Genomic DNA, 20,925 nt, shown 5'->3' on the forward strand with positions numbered 1-20,925 from the left:
ACAGTTGCAGACTGTTGAGGGGTTGAGGGGTCAGTCAGCCCGACAAGCTCTGGCTGTGGGAGGGGGGCTTGTAAGGGGGTCCTGGAGTAGGAAATATTCTTGAAGAGCAGGCAGTCATGGCATCTGGGGGGCAAGAGAGCCCAATTTTGGAGCCTGGTCAGAAATATGGGACATAGGGGTAGAACAGCCTTTACTGAGCTTTTTGTTTCTGTTTTATATTGGGAGCTCTATCCTGAGGTGTTCAGGGGCTCCCAGGGGCTACTCCTGGCTCTGTGCTTAGGAACCTAATCTGTTTGGGGTCCTTTATGGTGTTTCGGGATTTGAACCAAGGTCACAGACACTGCCTTATGCTAGGCAGGTGCCTTAAAGCCTTTTAAAAAATTTTCTTTGGAAAAGAAAGGTCTTGGGGAACGGGGCTAGAGAACTGCTCTCCAAGCATCTTTTCTCCCTTTACTAATAATGAGAACTGTGCATAGAACTCTCTTCTCCTCCCCCCTCCCCCGTGTGTGTGTGTGTGTGTGTGTGTGTGTGTGTGTGTTTGGGGAAGGTATAGGGCACAAAGGAGGATGTCGGGAGCTTCATTTGTGGGCTCTGAGATGGGACTATTAGTAGGATCATGAAAAAAAATGCTCTGAGTTTCCATCAGACGTCGGCGTTGGACATGCAGAGGCAACTCCCACCTGCCTGATTTACACAACGCTGGTAAAGACAGACCTGCACACGCTCCCCGTTGTCTCATTCCTGTCACCTCGTCATGCGTACCCTCTCCGATTAGACACAGGTGTCTCACACCATAGGCTCACACCATAGGCTCAAAGGTTTGAAGAGTCTGTGTAAACACACACTTGTCTTATCGTCTCATGTGGCTTTGTCTAGAAAAAATTTTCCCGAGCTTTTGTTTCCTCGTTCCTTCTCCTTGTCCGGGCAGAAGGGGGTGCGGGGCCGGGAGGTGGGGGGAAGCAGAGTCTGAATTTCACCTGCACACGTGCAGTCTTACCTGGGGGAGATGGAAGTGTTCACCCTGCACAGGGCAGGGCTGCGGGCCACGGGCGTGGGTTCTGTTGTTCTGCTCTTTCTCCTTGGAAGTCTCAGCCTCTGGGGCACCCCCAGTTATTCTCTGCTTGGTGTTGTGTCTCTGCGTGCCGGGGACCTGGGAGGCCCTGACTCTTGGGGTTTCTCAGAGTAGCTCTGAGCTGAGACGTGTCATGGACCAGGTGATTCTGCCTGGGTCCCTAATGCCTGAGGTGTCCCTTCTCTTTCCTCTAGCTTCATTTCTCTTGGCAGACTTGCATCACTCTCCCTTTCCTTATAATCTCGCACTTTCTCACAATCAATATTCGTCTCCACCACTCATTGCACAGTTTCCTAGGTTACAGATGACCATAAGTTTGAGGTTCTTTCTCCCTTGGGTGTAGACTCTCCTCATAAGAAATTCAGTCCTTTTAGTGAAATCATAGTTCCCTATTAAATGTAGAGTTTTTTTTTTTCTTTTTGGGTCACACCGACAATGCACAGGGGTTACTCCTGGTTCATGCACTCAGGAATTACCTGGCGGTGCGTGGGGGACCATATGGGATGCTGGGAATCGAACCCAGGTTGGCTGTGTCCAAGGCAAATGCCCTACCTGCTCCAGCCCCCTAAATGTAGAGGTTTTTGAAAAATTCTAGAAAAGTGTGAAGTATGACTTAGTCACATGGATCTCTATGCTTGATTTGCTATTTAGTGGAGAAAGAGTTCCAGTGAAGACATTTCTTGTCTAGTTAACCAGGGGTTCATGGGAGGATGGAACAAGCCTCCATTCATCTCTACATGTTCCATGATTCAGCAGATGGAATTAAAGGGGTCTTGATATAGAGCAATCGACCTTATAAAATTTCTTCTTGCTAGATATTGAACCCACATCTCTGATATACAAAGCATCTTCCCTCCCACTGAGAACATCCCTGACCTTCTGAATATTTTTAATTTGAGAGGGATAGTAAGGTGTTGAATCTTGGAATTTGGAGAGAGGTATTATCTGCAATAGCGTGGCTTTTGGCACAATCCTTGATGCCCTCTTGTTGACACTTGTTTCTCCTACTTATTTCTCATTTACTCTGACAGCTTTGCTGATTCTCTCAGTAAGGTTGACACCAGCTCTGTGTTGCCAAATCTAATGAGTAATTTTCAGAATTTGTCAAGCACTCTGTACTTGCGGTACTGTCTCTCTGGCCCCCTTTAAAGTTTTTTTTTTCTTTTTGGGTCACACCCAGCTATGCTCAGGGGTTACTCCTGGCTTTGCACTCAGGAATTACTCCTGGCGGTGCTTGGGGGACCATATGGGATGCCGGGGATGGAACCTGGGTCGGCCGAATGCAAGGCAAATGCCCTACCCGCTGTCCTATCGCTCCGGCCCCCCCCTTAAAGTTTTTATTTTGTGTTTTATTTTTTATCCTAAGCAGAATCAGAGATATGGTTCTTTCCTTGTCATATTCCAATGAAGAAATAGTACCTTAGACATAATTTCAGTTCTTGAACAGACAAGAATTTACCAAGTGAGTGACCCTCTATTAAAAAGAGGAGGAAATTAAAGAAATATGAAGTTAATTTGCATAAGCCATTTTGAAGAATTGCAATGTGCTTCCAAATCTGTGAGTCTGCTTCCTAAGGAATATGATACTGATGAACCCTTCTCCTCTACTGATATGGTCTTCCACCTTCTACCCAAAACATGGCTTATGACTTTACTTTTGTTCCACATTCTCACTCTAACTGTCACAGAAACTTTTGTTTTTGATTATTTTTGTGAATAAGTTGATGATAATTTTTTCTTTTCTTGGAGAGGGATCCCCCACTGTGCTTAGGAACTTAGTGACTGAAGAGCTCAGGCTTGGCAGTACTGGTGCTTTCCAGGGTCATACTTGGTTTGTTCAAGCACAAGTTGAGGGCCACACAGTGCTGGGGATCAAACTTGGGGCCTTGAGCATTCAAGGTAGGCGTTCCACCCATTTGAGCATTTCCCTGGCCCATGTTGAAGATGATAATTTTCACTATTTTTAAAGTCACATAGAGAGCATGACTTCGAGGTACTTGTTTTTCCTGGTTAAGAGGAAGGGTCTGAAGATCAGAGAGATTAAGTCACAAGCTAAAAATTATGGAGTGTAATTAGAGCTTTATGTTTATTTGACTTATGAATGTGTAAGAGTTCTTTTTTAAAATTTTTTTTAATTAGTGAATTACCGTGAGGTACAGTTACAGATTTACAAACTTTCGTGCTTGCATTTCAGTTATATAGTGATCAAGTGCCCACCCCTCCGCTAGTGCCCATTTTCCCCCACCAATGGTCCCAGTGTCCCTCTCACCACCCTCACCCTGCCCTCCCCCACCCCACCCCGCCTCTGTGGCAGGGCATTCCCTTTTGCTCTTTTTCTCTTTTAGGGTGTTGTAGTTTGCAGTAGAGGTATTGAGTGGCCATCATGTTTAGTCTATAGTCTACTTTCAGTCTGCAGCTCAGATAGAGAAGGGACCACCAAGTAAGGGGTGCAGGAAGGCCCATTCAGATGGGAGATGCGGGCTGAAAGTCATGAAATTTGCATATAGGTGGATCAACATGGAAAGTACCAGGAGGACTGGTACTTATCTCTACTGTTCTTGAGTATTAGTTTCTCATTTGGTTACTTTATATTCCACAAATGAGTGCAATCTTTCTATGCCTATCCCTCTCTTTCTGACTCTTCACTTAACATGATACTTTCCATGTTGATCCACCTATATGCAAATTTCATGACTTCATCTTTTTTTTTTTTTGACTTCATCTTTTCCAACAGCTGCATAGTATTCCATTGTCTAGATGTACCAAAGTTTCTTTAACCAGTCATCTGTTCTCGGGCACTCGGGTCTTTTCCAGATTCTGGCTATTATAAACAGTGCTGCGAATGGGCACTGGTGGAGGGATGGGCTCTCGAACATTGTATGAGAGAAACACAAGCACGAAAATGTGTAAATCCGTAACTGTACCCTCATGGTGACTCACTAATTAAAAAATAAATAAATAAAAAGGAAAAAACAAACAAACAAACAAACAAAAAACAGTGCTGCAATGAACATTCAAGTGCAGATGTTATTTCGACTATACTTTTAACAATGGATAAGAGAAATGTGATACAAATGGGCTTAAACAATCATTACTCCCTCTCTCTCTTTTCTCCCCACTTACTTTCCTGTTGTTGTTGATGTTGTTGTTGACACTGTTGTGATTTCTGGGTGCTACACTTGGTTACATGGGCTTATCTGAGATTCCTCACTTGTGGTGCCAGGAATCACAATGGTAGTTCTGCGAGGACCATACTAAATGATGTGGAATGATGCTGGGATCTAGCTGAAGATATCATGCATGCAGAACAATTTCTAGGACTAAGCCACACTTCCAGGCCACAGACACATTTTCATGCATAAGGAAATGTCTGGAGGAGGATGTTTCTAAAGTTTGTTGATTCAGTGGTTCACTGTTGTCTTCAAGGAGTCAGTTGCTAGAAATATAGAGATCAGGAAGAGGAGTTTTCTTGTAAGAAAGAGAACTGTGATGGTTAATTTTTTGTGTCATTTTTTCCAAAGCTATAATGCTCAGTTGTTTGGTCAAGTACAAATTTAGAAGTTATTGTGAACTTTTAGCAGTGCCAGGGATCAATCCCAGAACCTCACACAAGCAAGTCAAGTGCTCTACCACTGAGTTACATTCTTGGCCCTGAAGTTGTTTTAAAGAAGAGATTAATATTTAGATCAGTGGACTTTGAGTAAAGCAGACTTCATTCCATAATATAAATGGGACTCATATAATCAACTGAAGCCTTTTGAGAAAAGACCAAGGTCACCCAAAGAGGAAAGAATGCTGCTTTCAGACTTTGGGCTTGACCGCAAGAAAACTCCTTCTGGGCTGGCTGCACTGCATATTTTGGACCTACTGTTCCCTATGATGGTGTGAGTCTATTCTTTCTCTTCCTCTTTCCTACACATTCTATTTCTCCGAAGAACACTGACTAATACAGAAACTGTGCCAAGATGCTTCTAGAAGATTTTTATTCCTGTCTTACTGATCAGAATTCTGTCATCTTTTCTTTCCCGTATCTAATGACTATGACAGCAGAGTCTAATCATTTTAGGGAATCAGCAGCAGTGTTTATTATAAATGATCTCAGAGTCTGAATTTCTTTTTTAGCTTTTTGGGTCACACCCGGTGATGCTCAGGGGTTAGTCCTGACTCTGCATTCAGGAATTACTCCTGTAGTTCCTCGGGGGACCATGTGGGATGCCAGGGATTGAATCCAAGTCGCCTGGGTGCAAGGCAAATGCCGTACCTGCTGTACTATCACTCTGGCCTGAATTCTTTTCAAACATTATTGATGTATCATTGGTTCATGGTACTATAGAACCTCAGGGTTAGAACTCAATACCTCTATATGTATTTAGAACTCATTGCACCCAACCAAAGTACCAATGCTCATCTGCCTTCTCCAAAAACCCCCTAGCCCATATTTCCACCCCACCACTTTTCCCTCTGGCAATCATTATAGTTTTTATCCAGTGTAGGAATTAATCTTATTGTTCAATTTTAAGTGCCCATTGACAAATGAATGGATAAAGTGGATAAAGAGTAGTTACATATGCTAAAAAAATACTATACTGCAATTAAAAAGGATCAAAGCATGTCATTTGGGTCAAATAGGGAACTCTAGGGGATTATGTTAAATGAAATTAATATGAATGTAAAGACAATTGCTGGAAGGTTCCTTTTTATAGGTGGAATATAAATGAGTAAGGCAAATGAACTACCAGAACCTTAATTCCTGACCACAAATACTGCCTATTCATTAAATAAAGCTGGGAGGTGATTGTTGAGCTGCAGCATTATGTGGAAAGAACAACTGATTCAAGATCAAAGACTGAGGAATGCTATTTCTTGGTCTGTTTTCTATTGTCCATTTCCAAGTTAGATAATCTCATAAAATTTACCTTGTAGTTTTTATGTCTTAATTTAATACTATCAATCAAAGCATAATGTATCCAATTTTAGCAAAAGATCCTGAGAAAATCGATAATCACATGTGAAAAATAAAGTTGGCTTACTCTCTATCTTCCTATCACTGTATCACTGTCATTCTGTTGCTCATCTATTTACTTGAGCGGGCGCCCATAACATTTCCATTCATCCCTATCACATTCAGGGTCAGGGGAATGAGGCCCATTATTGTTACTGTTTTTGGCATATTGAATATGTCACGGGTAGCTTGCCAGGCTCTGCTGTACAAGATTCTGCATCGCTTTCTTCCGGGAGCTTTGTTTTATAGTCTCTGAATCTTGGCTGTTGATGGGATTTACATGGGTGCCAGGGGCAGTTTGTGGGGGGTGACTGCCTAACTACTGGAAGATGGGGGATTTGGGTAGAGGAGGCCCAGTCCTGATCCAAGCAGGTGTGGATATCTCAGCCCCAGGTTCTGCACACCTGGGTTCCTCTGCCGGTTCCATCATGTGTGAGGATCATCAGAGCGTGTGGAGAGTGGCTTTGAGCATTGTCTTCGGCTGCTGGGGCTCTGCTGGGGTGGGGAGGGAAACTCAACCCGCCCCCCTCTGAGGGGCCCAGTGAAGACAAGGGGTGAAAACAAAAAAATAGAGAAATAAATATGCAGAAGTATACCACTGTTCTAGTAACTGAAGGTTAACAATCTAATACTTATAGTATGTTAAAAAAAGTCCCTTCTTTAGAGAAGTCAATGATGGTTGGAGGGATTGTTTGGGATGGAAGATGTGTGCTGAAAGTAGATAAAGGACCAAACATGATAGCCTCTCAGAATCTATATTGCAAACCCAAAAGTAGAGAGAGAGAGAGAGAGAGAGAGAGAGAGAGAGAGAGAGAGAGAGAGAGAGAGAGAGAGAGAGAGAGAGAGAGAGAGTATGGGGAATACTGTCTTCCATGGAGGCAGGGGGGAGGGTGGGAAAAGGGGATATACTGGGGATATGGGTGGTGGGGAATGTGCACTGGTGAAGGGACGGGTGTTTGATCATTGTGTGATTGTAACTCAAACACGAAAGGTTATAACTATATTTCACGGTGATTCAATAAAATAAAAAAGTGCTCTCATGTTCCTTTCTATAAAAATTGCTTCTTAGGCCAGAGGAGATAGTTCAAAGGGCCGAGTGTATATTTTGATGTGGGAGGCTCAGATTTATTTCCCAACACTGCATGGCCCCATACACGATGGAAGTGACCCCTGAGTAAGTAGAGAGAGGACCGTCAGCTGTGACCTGAACTGCCTTACCCTGTGTAAACTGTTTCAAGATGTTTCTCTAGGACATGAGCCTGTTGTATTCCAGACTGTAAGCCTGATGCGTAATAAAACTCTGTTCCTACCTGTCACTAGGTCTCTCCATTGACTGGCCCATGGAGCAGCGGTGGAACCAGACCTTTGGGTCATACACCCAACCCCTATGCCCAGTCTTCCTCTACCACCAAATAGAGGATCTGGTCTTTTAAATGTTTACTGACCATTTATAAGACTCCACATTGGAATTGCACCAAGCAAAGCACCCTTAAAAATTGAAGACTGATTCAACAGAGAAGAGACCGGGCGTTCCGGTAAGCAATGCAGCTGGAGAATGCTTCGGACCTCAGGCCGGGCTAGCCACACTGGGGGGCCAGACGGAGGAGGTACAGCCAGTACGCCTTCTCCAGATGGAGCCCCAGCGACAATGAGCAGCAACTAACAGGGCTCCGGGATGCGGGACTGGGACAGCTCCGAACCGCGCGGTGACCTTTTCTGAAAAATGAAAACATACAATCTATTGATGCCATCCAACGTGTCTGACTGTTGGAGGAAAACCTCCAAATAATCATAGTGAGATCCCTGTTGAAAATTGAATGTAATCAAAGTAAGGAAAGAGTCAAGTGAAAAATGTCTACCACACAGGCAGAGGGGGAGTGGGAGGGGGGTATGCGGGGGTTTGGTGGTGGATCAAATATGAAAACTTTGTAACTGTATCTCACAGTGATTCAATAAAAATAAAATTAAAAAAATTGAAGACTGATTTTAATTTTTTTGGGGGAACTATATGCATTGGTATTAGGGAACTACTTACTACATGGGCTCAATCCTTTGAGCTATCTCTAGTTTTAGCCTGCATCTTTTAAAACCTATGTGTTGAAAACCTGAGTTAACATGGGTTAACAAGACTGTAATATTTTAGGGGTACAGTTTTACACTATTTCTAAATAAATGCACTATATATATATATTACTTACTGCAAGAACACTAATATTTCTCCATTACAATCCTTTGTAAATCTTCCCTCTTTTGATCCTCGCCTGCCTCACCTTCTCATAGTTTTAGTTCCAAGACAGGCCAAAGTTGTTTTGATTGGCTTTCTAGTTCCTTGCACTCTATTATTGATTTATATAAGTTCACAATACTATGGATTTTCAAGTATATGGGTTAACATTGCTATACTTGTATAAGACTCACTAGACCCACCACTAGTGTTCCAGGGCAGTTCACCACTACCACCAAAAAAAATACATGAAACATTAAACCATTTCTCTCTTTTCCTCTGATAATTACCAATTTTTCACCAAGTCTAGGAGTTAGTTTTATCCTATTGTCAATTCTTTTGCTTCTAGGTATTTATATTTCAAACACTAGTGAAACCATCCAGTATAATCAATTATCTTTTACTTCCTAACATTTCACTAATCACAATCACTTCAAGTTTCATCCATTTTTGTCTCAAGGGCACAATTCCATCTTGTTAATTGCAGAGTAGTATTCCATTGAATATATATTCATATATATGCACACACATATATAATCACTGCTTTTGTATACAATCATCTGCAAATGAATTGTTAAGCTGATTTCATGTTTTTCCTATTGTAAATAATGCTGCCATGAGTTTTCTTTAGAATTAATGCTTTTATGTCTCTTAATTAAATGCCTAGAGTGCTCGGTCCAGATAAGATCTGGAGCTGCTGCTTGCAAAACAGACCCTCTGCTCCTAAAGACTATGATCCAAGAGGTCTTCTAACCCATTTTGGCACCCAGAGCGGCTTCTTACAGAAATGCATTTCTACTGTGAACTGAACTAAAAAACATCAGAAATCCAAGACCGCGTGGCCCGCGCGAACTCATAGAATCTTCATTCTCAGCAATGAAAAGAAATTATTAAATGACGCCTTTTCAGCAGGCCTGATTGTTGGGGGAAAATTCCAAACAATAATAGTGAGTTCTCTATTGAAATATTGAATGTATTCAAAGTATAGAGAGAATAAAATGAAGATCATTAGCTACTTAGGTGGGGGCTGGGTGGGAGGGGGTATATTGGGGTTCTTGGTGGTGGAACATGTGCACTGGTGAAGGGATAGGGTTTCAATCATTATATGACCGAGACTTATACCTGAAAGCTTTGTTTTTTTTCCACGGTGATTCAATATAATAAGATAAAATAAAAAATAAATGCCTAGAGTGTTATCACTAGATGATAACATATTTTCATTATTAATTTTTAAAAATATTTTTTACTGTTAACTAGATTTTCAGTGATACATTTTTTAAAAAAATTTTATTAGTGAATCACCATGAGGTACAGTTACAAACTTATGAACTTTCATGTTTGCATTTCAGTCACACAGTGATCATTTACATCCCTCTACCAGTGCCCAATCTCCTTCACCTATGTTCCCAGTATCCCTCCCTCATTATTAATTTTAAGTAATATTCATGGACTGGAGCAATAGCACAGCAGGTAGGGCGTTTGCCTTGCATGCGGCCGACCCAGGTTCGATTCCTCTGCCCCTTTCAGAGAGCCTGGCAAGCTACTAAAAGTATCTCGCCCACACGGCAGAGCCTGGCAAGCTACCCATGGCATATTCGTTATGCCCCAAACAGTATATATAACAAGTCTCACAATGGAGACATTACTGGTGTCCGCTCGAGCAAATCGATGAGCAACAGGATGACAGTGATATAGTGATACAGTGATATTCATAGTGTTTTTGTTAGAGGCTGCACCAACTTGCCTTCCCACCAACAGTATACCAGTATTCCCTTTCTCCCAATTTTTGCCAACATTTGTTGTTTCCAGTTCTTTTGATATAAAACATTTTTTTCCAGTTTACTATGACAGAGCTGGGATGGGTAGGGCACTTTGTTGCATGTTGCCAACTTTGGTTCGATCCCTGTCATCCTGTTTGGTTCCCAAGCCCGTCAGGAGTGATCCCGTGAGTCAGGAATAAGCACTACCAGGTGTGGCCCCCAAACAAAACCAAGTGACATTTATTGTCTATTATAATTTTCCTAAAAATTAGTGATGTTAATATTTAAAAATGTGTTTGTGGGTCATCTATGTCTTTTACCTATTTTTTTTTAGATCTGTGTAAGTTTTTTTTTATGCTACGCTTGGCATAATAAGGGCTTACTCCTGGCTTTTCACTCCAGGTGGGCTTGGGGGACCATGTGGGGTGCCAGGGATCAAACTCGGATTAGCTGTGTGCAAGCCAAGCACCCTACCTGCTGTACTATTGCTCTGGCTAACGTGTGTGAGTTCCTTATATATTTTGAATATCAATATTTTGGTCAGATATATGATGTGCAAATACTTTATATCAATTTTTTTTAGTTTCTTTTGTTCTGTAAGAAATGCTTTTGAGGAGATGGAGCGATGGCACAGCGGGTAGGGCATTGGCCTTGCATGCGGTCGACCCAAGATCAATTCTCAGCATTCCATATGGTCCCCCTGAGAACCACCAGGAGTAATTCCTGAGTGCAGAGACAGGAGTAACCCCTGAGCATTGCTGGGTGTGACCCAAAAAAGCAAAAAAAAAATGCTTTTGAGAACTTATGTCAAACTTTTCAAAATTTTGAACAAAAACATTATATTATATTATATTATATTATATAGGATAAAGTTACCTTATTTATGTTACACAGTGGGCAGATTTTTGTACTGGCAATAGAATGGAAGAAATCTACGTTAAATAAAAATTTCAGGGAATAGATAAATACAAATAAATTTTGGGGTAACTTAATGGTGTAAAAAACCAGGGACTCATGATAAATTTGTTAAAAAAATAAGAACTTCTGGGGCTGGAGAGATAGCACAGCGGGTAGGGCGTTTGCCTTGCACGCGGCCGACCCGGGTTCAAATCCCAGCATCCCATATGGTCCCCTGAGCATGGCCAGGGGTAATTCCTGAGTGCAAGGCCAGGAGTAACCCCTGTGCATTGCCAGGTGTGACCCAAAAAGCAAAAAAAAAATAATAAAAAAAAAAATAAGAACTTCTCTATACACTTGTAGTATATTTTTATGTCTCAGCTAACATCCCCCCCCCCCTTAAATTCAGTATCCTGCTGTACTCTTGTCTTGGCTGAAATCTCCAGGCCTTCTTAGAGTTGGGCTCAGTGACGTTGTCCTGACCTCCCTGTACTTCTGGAAGCCCAGACACCCACATCCTACTGCCACCACCAGGTAAACTCAACTACTGGCCTTGTTTCAGAGCCTCATAAATAACTCTTGAAAGAAATCACTAGCCGCAAAATTTTCTTGAATACCTGTTCCCAGCTGAGACTTCCAGGGTGTTCTTGGGAGGGGAATGGGCCAGCTAACAAAGCCTGGGCAGCTACTCCCATCATGCCATCATGCCTCCAGCTGAACTGTTCAGTTAAGTATTTTGAGTTTTCTGGAGCATGTGGCTGTGAATGTGGCTGTGCAACATCTCCAAACTCTGCAACACTGACACTCTAGCACTAACACACCAGGTGAAATGGGGTATAATGTAGAAGCCAACTAATTCTGACTAACAAAAACACTAAAACAGAAGGTTTAACTTGCAACAACAGTTTGGTAATGTCCCCTTGGTGATTTATAATAATTTTCACAAATTTTCTTCTACAGAAGTATTTTTTAATGTAGGAGTACTGCCGTTTATTCAGCCATTTAGTAAGCTGATTGAATTAGACATGAGCTATACATTACTTAAAAATTTTTTTAATTAAATATTTGTGAGGTAAACTATTACGAAGTTGTTCATAATTGGGTTTCAGTCATAACATGATCCAGCACCCATCCCTCAACCAGTGTATATTTCCCACCACCAATGTTCCCTGTCCTCCCTACCACCATCCCCCAACACCGCACACCCTACCCCCAGCCTCCCTCTATGGGAGGCACTTTCCTTTTTGCTCTCTCTCTCTCTCTCTCTCTCTCTCTCTCTCTCTCTCTCTCTCCTTTTCCTTTTATGCGTTATGGTTTGCAACACAGGTGCTAAGAGGTCATGATGTTTGCTCAGGGCACTCAGTATTTTTATCGGGATGGTAAGGCTGGTGTAGCTTTCAACTGGGTGGCTGCTTTGGGGTGTGGATGTGACTGCTGAGGATTCTGGAAGTACAGGGAGGTGGGGGGAGGTAGCCCATCCCGACCCCGAGAAAGCCTGAAGATTTCTGTCACAAAACCTGCATACCCGAATTTTTAGCAGATTATATCTTGGTGAGGTCCATCCTGAGACGGTAGAGTCAGGCTGGGGGGATGGTGGCGATTTTGGATTGTGGAAGCAAGCGGCTGTAGGGAGTTCTGCTTGGGTGGGCCTCCAATGTACCCCTGTGTGTATAGCCATGTGTGGGTTTGGGATAAACTGCAGATTTTGATCTCTTTTGAGATTTATTTATGGGTCTCTGAAGCAAGGCCCGTAGTAAAGCTCACGTGATGGGGCTGGAGTTGACTGCTGGTGCGTCCAGGAGTATTCCAGGAAAGTGGGTGATCTGCTTGGCTGGGCCTCTGGCCAAACTGCTCCCCTCCAACTTATCCTTGTCCGTTCAGTCATGTGTGGGTCCAAGATTAACTGTGTCTATAAAAAATTTAATTAATTAATTATTTAAAAATTTTATTGAATCAATATGAGATACCGTTACAAGCTTTCATATTTGAGTGACAATCATACAATGATCAAACACTCATCCCTCCACCAGTGGACATTCCCCACCACCAATATCCCCAGTATATCCCCCCTTTCCAGCCCTCCCCCTGCCTCCATGGCAGACAATTTCCCCCATACTCTCTCTCTACTTTTGGGCATTATGGTTTGCAATACAGATACTGAGAGGTCATCATGTTTGGCCCATTATCTACTTTCAGCATGCATCTCCCATCCCAGTCTATCCCTCCAACCATCACTGACTTAGTGATCCCTTCTCTATTCCAGCTGCCTTCTCCCCCAGGTCATGAGGCAGGCTTCCAACTATGGAGCAATCTTCCTGCTGGCCCGTACCTAGATTTTCCAATGAGATTCAGGAAGATGGCGGCCACCGGGCTTTCTGGGGACTAGGCGGAGGGATGACACCGTTTCCCATCTGGGGTGGCCTGGTGACGGTGGCCTAATGCAAAGTTTGGAGGCATTTCTGCCAAGAGCCTCTTTGTTCCAAGACTTGTTTGTGTATCTCCCATGATGAACAATTTTGTAAGCCACAGTTTTTAAATAAAATGGGGAAAAAAAAGAAACACTTGGATAAATACTAGTTTTAGAGATATTTTATTCACAAATACTCCTGCAAGTATTTATTGAGAAGATAGTACATTTCAAGGTCTAGAAAGAGCAAGATGAACATAAGGCCTGCCTACAGAGAGCTTACAATCTAGCAAGAATAGTTCTGAATCACGATAGGTCTTCATTTCATTTTTTAAGATTTCCTATGTAGGAAGGGCAAGTAAAGTCTTTTTTTTTTTTTCTTTTTGGGTCACACCCGGCGATGCACAGGGGTTACTCCTGGCTCTGCACTCAGGAATTACCCCTGGCCGTGCTCAGGGGACCATATGGGATGCTGGGATTTGAACCCGGGTCGGCCATGTGCAAGGCAAACGCCCTACCCGCTGTGCTATCTCTCCAGCCCCAAGTAAAGTCTTTATACATATAATTCTTTAGACTTCCATCAGGAGAATTATGACATCTGTAGGTTGAAAAAAGCAATGTCAAGTATTCTCTTTCCCCAAACACACCCTCTGCTGCAGTTTTTACTTATCCTGTTTGAATTTACTGTGACCTTTGCTATAAATTTCTGTTTATCTTCACCCTTTTTTTCTGTTTCCCAAAGCTTAATGTGAATATACCTTACATTCATATTAAGCTTTCAGAAATGCTAATTTAGTTAAATTTATGAAGATTCAATGTTTGAGCAAGTATTAAAAATTTGTCATAGGACTGTATGAGAAAAGAATAGGATGAAATGGAATTTGGATGATTAGGCTTCTGGCTGAAAAGAGAAAAGAAACCACCAGGTTTTTATTTTATTTTGATTTTTGGGTCACACCTGGCGATGCACAGGGGTTACTCCTGGCTCATGCACTGAGGAATTACTCCTGGCAGTGCCCAGGGGACCATATGGGATGCTGGGAATCAAACCCGGGTCGGCTGCTTGCAAGGCAAACGCCTTACCCACTGTACTATCGCTCCAGACCTAGTTTTTATATTAAGAAGTGATGAAGGCAGATGTCATTTTGCCTACTGCTGCTCTGCCCTTAGTTTAGAGTAATGGAATTTGGGTTTAGAGTAATGGAATTTGCTCTCGGCCTGATTCCTGCTCTAACAGTGTTCCGAGATGGTTTGCAGAGGACTACTGATGGCTGAGAATATCTTGGAGACTTTATATATCTTGATTCCAACTCAGGTTTTGTTAGAATGAAGATTTGGCCCAGGTGTTGGGATTTTCATCTACTAGTCCCTTTTCTCAGTGATAAGCTCCAATTTATAGCCTCTGCTTTGAGCCCTGCCCATCCCTGGGCATGCATACTTTAGCTTGGAAATTAGCACAGGTCTATATTCCATAGCTAAAAATCTTCCTCAGAGGGTGACCTGGAGATTTTCTAAACAAGGTGAGATAACTTAGTTTGAAAGCTCTACATTCTTTGTGTTGGTGTGTTGGTACTGTAGGAATGAACTTAGATTCTTCTGTTTTTGGTCATCTTGATCGTGTTCTTTCTGCCTTCCTCTTCTTAATATGGCTATTAGATTAATTGGGTTGTATATATGGAATATGGAAGCTTCTTTGCATGCTCTGAATGAATTTCACTGGTCATGATGAATGAACCATATTCTGCGTTGTTGGACTTGATTTGCAGTTTGTTGAGGACTTCTGTATTTATGTTTATCAGAAATATCAGCTTATATCAGTTTTCTTTATTTTGTATTATTATTTTCTGGTTTTGATATTAAAGAGATATTGATGTCATAAAATATGTTTGGACTACAAAATCCAACAGGAGAGAAAACAAAAGAACAAAAGGGAATGCCCTGCTGCAGAGGCAGGGTGGGGGAGTGGGGGTTGGGATGGGGGTGGTGGGAGGGATACTGGGAACATTGGTGGAGGAGAATGGGCACGGTGGAGGGATGTAAACCAAATGCAAACATGAAAGTTCATTAGTTTGTAACTGTATCCCACAGTGATTCACTAATAAAAATTTAAAAATATGTTTGGAACTGTTACTGTTTTTGGCATATCCAATATCCGATATGCACGGGTAGCTTGCCATGCTCTGCCTCGAGGGCTCGATATTCTTGGTAGCTTGCTGAGCTCTCCGAAAGTCTCTCAACGAGAGACGTTACTGGTGCCCATTCGAACAAATCGATGAGCAACGGGATGACAGTGACAGATGTTTGGAACTATTTTCCTTCTTTTATTTTTTTTTTGAAGAATTTTAGCACAATGAATGCTAATTCTTTAAGAATTTATTCAATTAATTGGCAATACCATCTGATCTTCGACTTTTGTCCTTAAGGAGACTTTTAATTATGTTTTGATTTTTTATTTGAGATTTGTCTGATCAAGTATTTCTCTTTGGTTCTGTCTTGGACAGTATATAATTATAAAATTTTGATGTTTTCCATGTTGTTTATTATTTCTGTACAGATATTTATAGAGTTCTTTGATTCCTTTTTTTTTTAAATATAGTATCGGTTGTAATTTCACCTCTACCTCTTTTGAACCTTTTTTCTAAAACAGGCTCTCTCCATTTTTCCTTGGTGATATTGACAAGAAGTTTATCATTTTTGTACATCTTTCCAAAGATGTACCCTCCCAAGTGGCATCCCCCTCTCAACTCAGTTGTGTGGACCAGTTCTCCCACTATGTTGCCTTTGAACCTTTATTGCTACTTTTCCGAGTATCTTTAAGTCCCACATATGACAGAGATCAGGCTGCATCTATCCCTTTCCTTCTGCCTGACTTCAGTCTACTTGATATCCTCTACTTCTATCCAAGTTGAATAAGTTTTTTTTCCATAGTTGAGTTTTATTTTTTAATTAAATTTTTTTATTGAGGTATTATTTACAAAGTTCATCAAGTACTGTGATTTACAAATTCATATTGAAGATTCAGGCAAATAACCTCCCAACACCCATCTCATCACTGGAATCAGGGACCACTCCTGGCTGGGCTTAGGAACCATATAGGGTACCAGGGATTCAACCAGGGTTGGTTGCATGCAAGGCAAGTGCCCTAACCACTGTACTGTCGCTCTGGCTTCCACAGTTGAATTTCAGACATGCAATGTATCTGAACCTATCCTACTACCCATATCAACTTCCCTCCACCAATGATCCCAGGTTTCCTCCCATATCGACCTCCTCACGCCTTCATCCTGCACAAGCTATTGGTTTTATTCATTTTTCATTTTTGTTTTTTTTTTTTTTTTGCTTTTTGGGTCACACCCAGCGATGCTCAGGGGTTACTCCTGGCTTTACACTCAGGAATTACTCCTGGCGGTGCTTGGAGGACCATATAGGATGCCGGGGATCGAACCCGGGTTGGCCGCTTGCAAGGCAAACACCCTACCCGCTGTGCTATCGCTCCGGCCCCAAGTTTTATTCATTTTTGGTGCCTGCTCGAGCAAATCGATGAACAACGGGATGGCAGTGCTACAGTGCTACTCTTTAAAAAATACATTTGATTTATATTTTGACTCTTTGGGCCACACCCAGAGGTGCTCAGGGGTTACTCTTGGCTTTCTTTTTTTCTTTTTGGGTCACAGCTGGTGATGTATAGGGTTTACTTCTGGCTCTGCACTCAGGAATTACTCCTGGAGGTGCTCAGGGGACCATATTGGATGCTGGGAAACAAGCCCGTGTCGGTCGCATGCAAGGCAAACACCCTACCCGCTGTGCTATTGCTTTAGCCCCTACTCTTGACTTTGTTCTCAGGAATTACTTCTGGCAGTGTTCGGGGGGACCATGTGGGATGCTGGGGATCACACCCTGGTTGGCCAGTTGCAAAGCAATACCCTTTTCACTGTACTGTCACTTCATCTTTGTTACTCTTTTTCTTGTTCCTGCAGATGTAAGCAAAGAGTGCTTACTTGAAAATTTTCTAATTTATTGATTTGTGCATGCACTGAGATGATCCTCCCATTAAATATTGTTTTTGCTGAAGCCTAGAGAATGTGGTAGCTTATCTTCTTGTTTTTATTGTTCTTCAGGTAATTAAATTTTTTCTTTGACTTAGTCATTTATACAAGAGTCACTCAGAAACATATTGTTTAATATCTAAATGTTTGAGATTTTCCTTGTTTTTTTTTCTTTAAAAATTCTAGTTCCACACAATTGTGATGGAAAAAGATACTTGATATGACTTTATTCTTCACATACTTATTTATACTTGTGTTTTAAAACAATATATCTTTGAAAATGTTCCATGTGACTTGAGAAGCATGTGTATTCATTTCTTTTGGGATAGAAATTCCTGTATATATTTAATCAATCTTTTCTATTTATTTAATGTCATAACTTTCTTATTAAATTTTGTCTGGGTAATCTGTTCATTATCATAAGTGGTGTGCAGATATTCCCTGTAGTTATTGTGTTGATGTCTCTGTGTCCCTTGAGCTATGTTAATAATTGTTTTGTGAGATGCAGGGGCAAGATGGGAAATAAGGAGAAGCTGTGTTTGCATCTCCCTGCTATTATCACAAAACTGCAAAAAGACTTCAATTAACTTGCACAGAAACTGACATGAAAACCTGATGAACAAGCTTTCACAGCAAGGGACCGTGTAGAAGAACTGAACTGGAGATGCACTTGCCAAGAAAGAAACCCTATCTCTGGAAGACTTCTAAGATGTGAAACCTTTCCCTGGGGAACAGGGACTAGACTAAGGTTGTGCAAAATCCTCAACCCTATAATTCTGTACTTACAAATTGGAACAGAAGGCAACAAACTTTAAGGTATAAATGGTTTATAGGGTTTATAGGGCATAAGGGATTTAGTGCAAACCCCTTAAGGATTGGGGCTAGAGCAACAGCACAGCAGGGAGGGCATTTGCCTTACATGCGGCCCACCCGGGTTTGATTTCCAGCATCCCATATGGTTCCCTGAACACCGCCAGGAGTAATTCCTGAGTGTAGAGCCAGGAGTAACCCCTGTGCAACACCGGGTGTGACCGAAAAAGAAAAACAAACAAACAAACAAACAAACAAACCCCTTAAAGATTCTTTTTATTTTTCCCAAGCAAAATCTTTTCTTTTCTTTTCTTTTTTAAAATTGAATCAGTGAAATAAGTTACCAAGTTGTTCATGACTGAGTTTCAGTCATCTAATGTTCCAACACCTGCCCCTTCACCAGTGTACATTTCGCACCACCAATGTCTTAGAGGCTGTCTTGGAGACCTCTCCGAACCTGACTAATAGCAGTGCTGTTTGATAACATATTGCATTCTGCATAGTAGCAGATTCTAAGGGCAAATCCCGTCCTCTAGCAAATAACTGAGCTGGCTGAGAGAGACTTTTCATGATTGTTTACACCTATCAAATACATAAATCCAGTCCCTCTGAGTACACACCCGACTTTCAGGAAGTCTGCTTCACTCTGATAGACAGAAAGCATCCTTAGACATCCAAAGCAAAGCCATTTAGCAAGGGGAACCCACTGCCTACTGTGCTTCCTTGCTGGGCCACAGTTAGCCAGACTATATTTTCTGATATTCCTGGAGAGTATGTTCTGTGGCTGAGGCCCCTGCTTCTATTTAAGCTGGCCCTGGCATACTTTCTGACCACAGTCGTGTGAAGACATCAAGGCATTGGTGATTTTGAATCTCTGGTTGTTGCCAAGACCTCTTAAACATAGTATAAAGATGCCTTCAAGAGTTCATGATCTTGCAGGGCTGGAGCAATGATAGCACATCGAGTAGGGTGTTTGCCTTGCACACGACCGACCCGGGTTCGATTCCCAGCATCCCATATGGTCCCCTGAGCACCGCCAGGAGTGATTCCTGAGTGCAGAGCCAGGAGTAACCCCTGTGCACCACCAGGTGTGACCTAAAAAGCTAAAAATAAAAATTCATGATCTTGGAGAGAGAGAGAGAGTAAAAGGGAATGTGCCTGCCACAGCGGTGGGGTTGGGGGGATGGATGGGGGTGAAGGGAGGGATACTGGGAACATTGGTGTTGAATAATGGGCCCTGTTGGAGGGATGGGTACTTGATGATTGTATGACTGAAATGTAATCATGGAAGTTTATAAGCCTGTAACTGTATCTCATGGTGATTCATTAAAAAAATTGTTTAAAGAGGTGAAAGGAAACTGGTGACATTGGTGGACAGAAGGTCACACACGTGGAGGGACTGGTGTTGGAACACTGTATACCTGAAGCAACTTTGTAAGTCAAGGTGCCTTAATTAAAAAAAACTTAAATAATAAAATAAAAGAATTCATGATCTTGAAAGCAGGTTACCCCAGGCCTCTTTGATTTTGGCCCACTTTTACAGCTGGGAACTTGTGACATCAGAGGCCTGGCTGCACCTGAGACACTCGAACTTGGCTTTGCTGAATACTCATGGCGTCACGTTCTGTAATGCTGCTTAGGGTCTGCTTGATCTCGGGACTCTAGCTGCTGAGAGGTCTTCTTGGCTACAAATTCAATGTCGTTACACTTGGTGCCACTACCATTGTTGGAGACTTAGGACTCTGAGTCCCAGTTGCCGAACTGATCCTGGCCACTGACTTCTTTTTTTTAGTTTTTATTTTATTGAATCACCGTGAAAAAAATTACAAAGCTTTCAGGTTTAAGTCTCAGTCATATACTGATTAAACCCCCATCCCTTCACCAGTGCACATGTTCCACCACCAAGAACTCCAATATATCCCCCACCCCCCCCTAAGTAGCTAATGATCTTCATTTTATTCTCTATACTTTGAATACATTCAATATTTCAATAGAGAACTCACTATTATTGTTTGAAAATTTTCCCCAACAATCAGGCCTGCTGAAAAGGCATCATTTAATAATTTCTTTTCGTTGCTGAGAGTGAAGACTCTGAGTTCGCGTGGCCGCAACAGTGAACGTTTTGGGTTTCTGATATTTTAGCTCAGTTCACAGTCTAGATGCATTGCTGCAAGAAGCCGCTCTGGGTGCCAAAATGGGTTAGAAGACCTCTTGATCAAAGTCTTTAGGAGCAGAGGGTCCATTTCTCCAGCCGCAGCTCCGGATGATATCTGGGCGGAAGGCGGTGGCCACTGACTTTGATGAACCAATCAGTGCTAGGCACTAGCAAATGTAAACCCTCGGTTACCATCCTGCTCAATCTCAAGAGTTATAGCTACTGAAGGACTCTTATGATTGTAAACATTGGATGGCTTTCCAGACCCACAAAAACTTAGAGCCTCAGCGGCTGCCTTTTATTCCCCGTCATGAAACCCCGTGTATCACCTAGGTCTGTCTTAGCACAGAAACTCTTGCCAACCTCCCTCATAGAACCAAATTTAATGAAGAGATAAACTCACCCCACACAGGTGGATAAACACAAAAACCCGAGAAGAATCCAAATACATTAGAAGTAGGCAAACCACATTGCTGAAGACTTCGATACAACAATTCTTAACAAGGTAGTAATGGAAGGGAAATTTAACAAGGAAGAAGTATGAGAAAAAAA

This window comes from Sorex araneus, chromosome 2 (genome assembly GCF_027595985.1).
Source record: "Sorex araneus isolate mSorAra2 chromosome 2, mSorAra2.pri, whole genome shotgun sequence".
Lineage (NCBI taxonomy): Eukaryota > Metazoa > Chordata > Mammalia > Eulipotyphla > Soricidae > Sorex > Sorex araneus.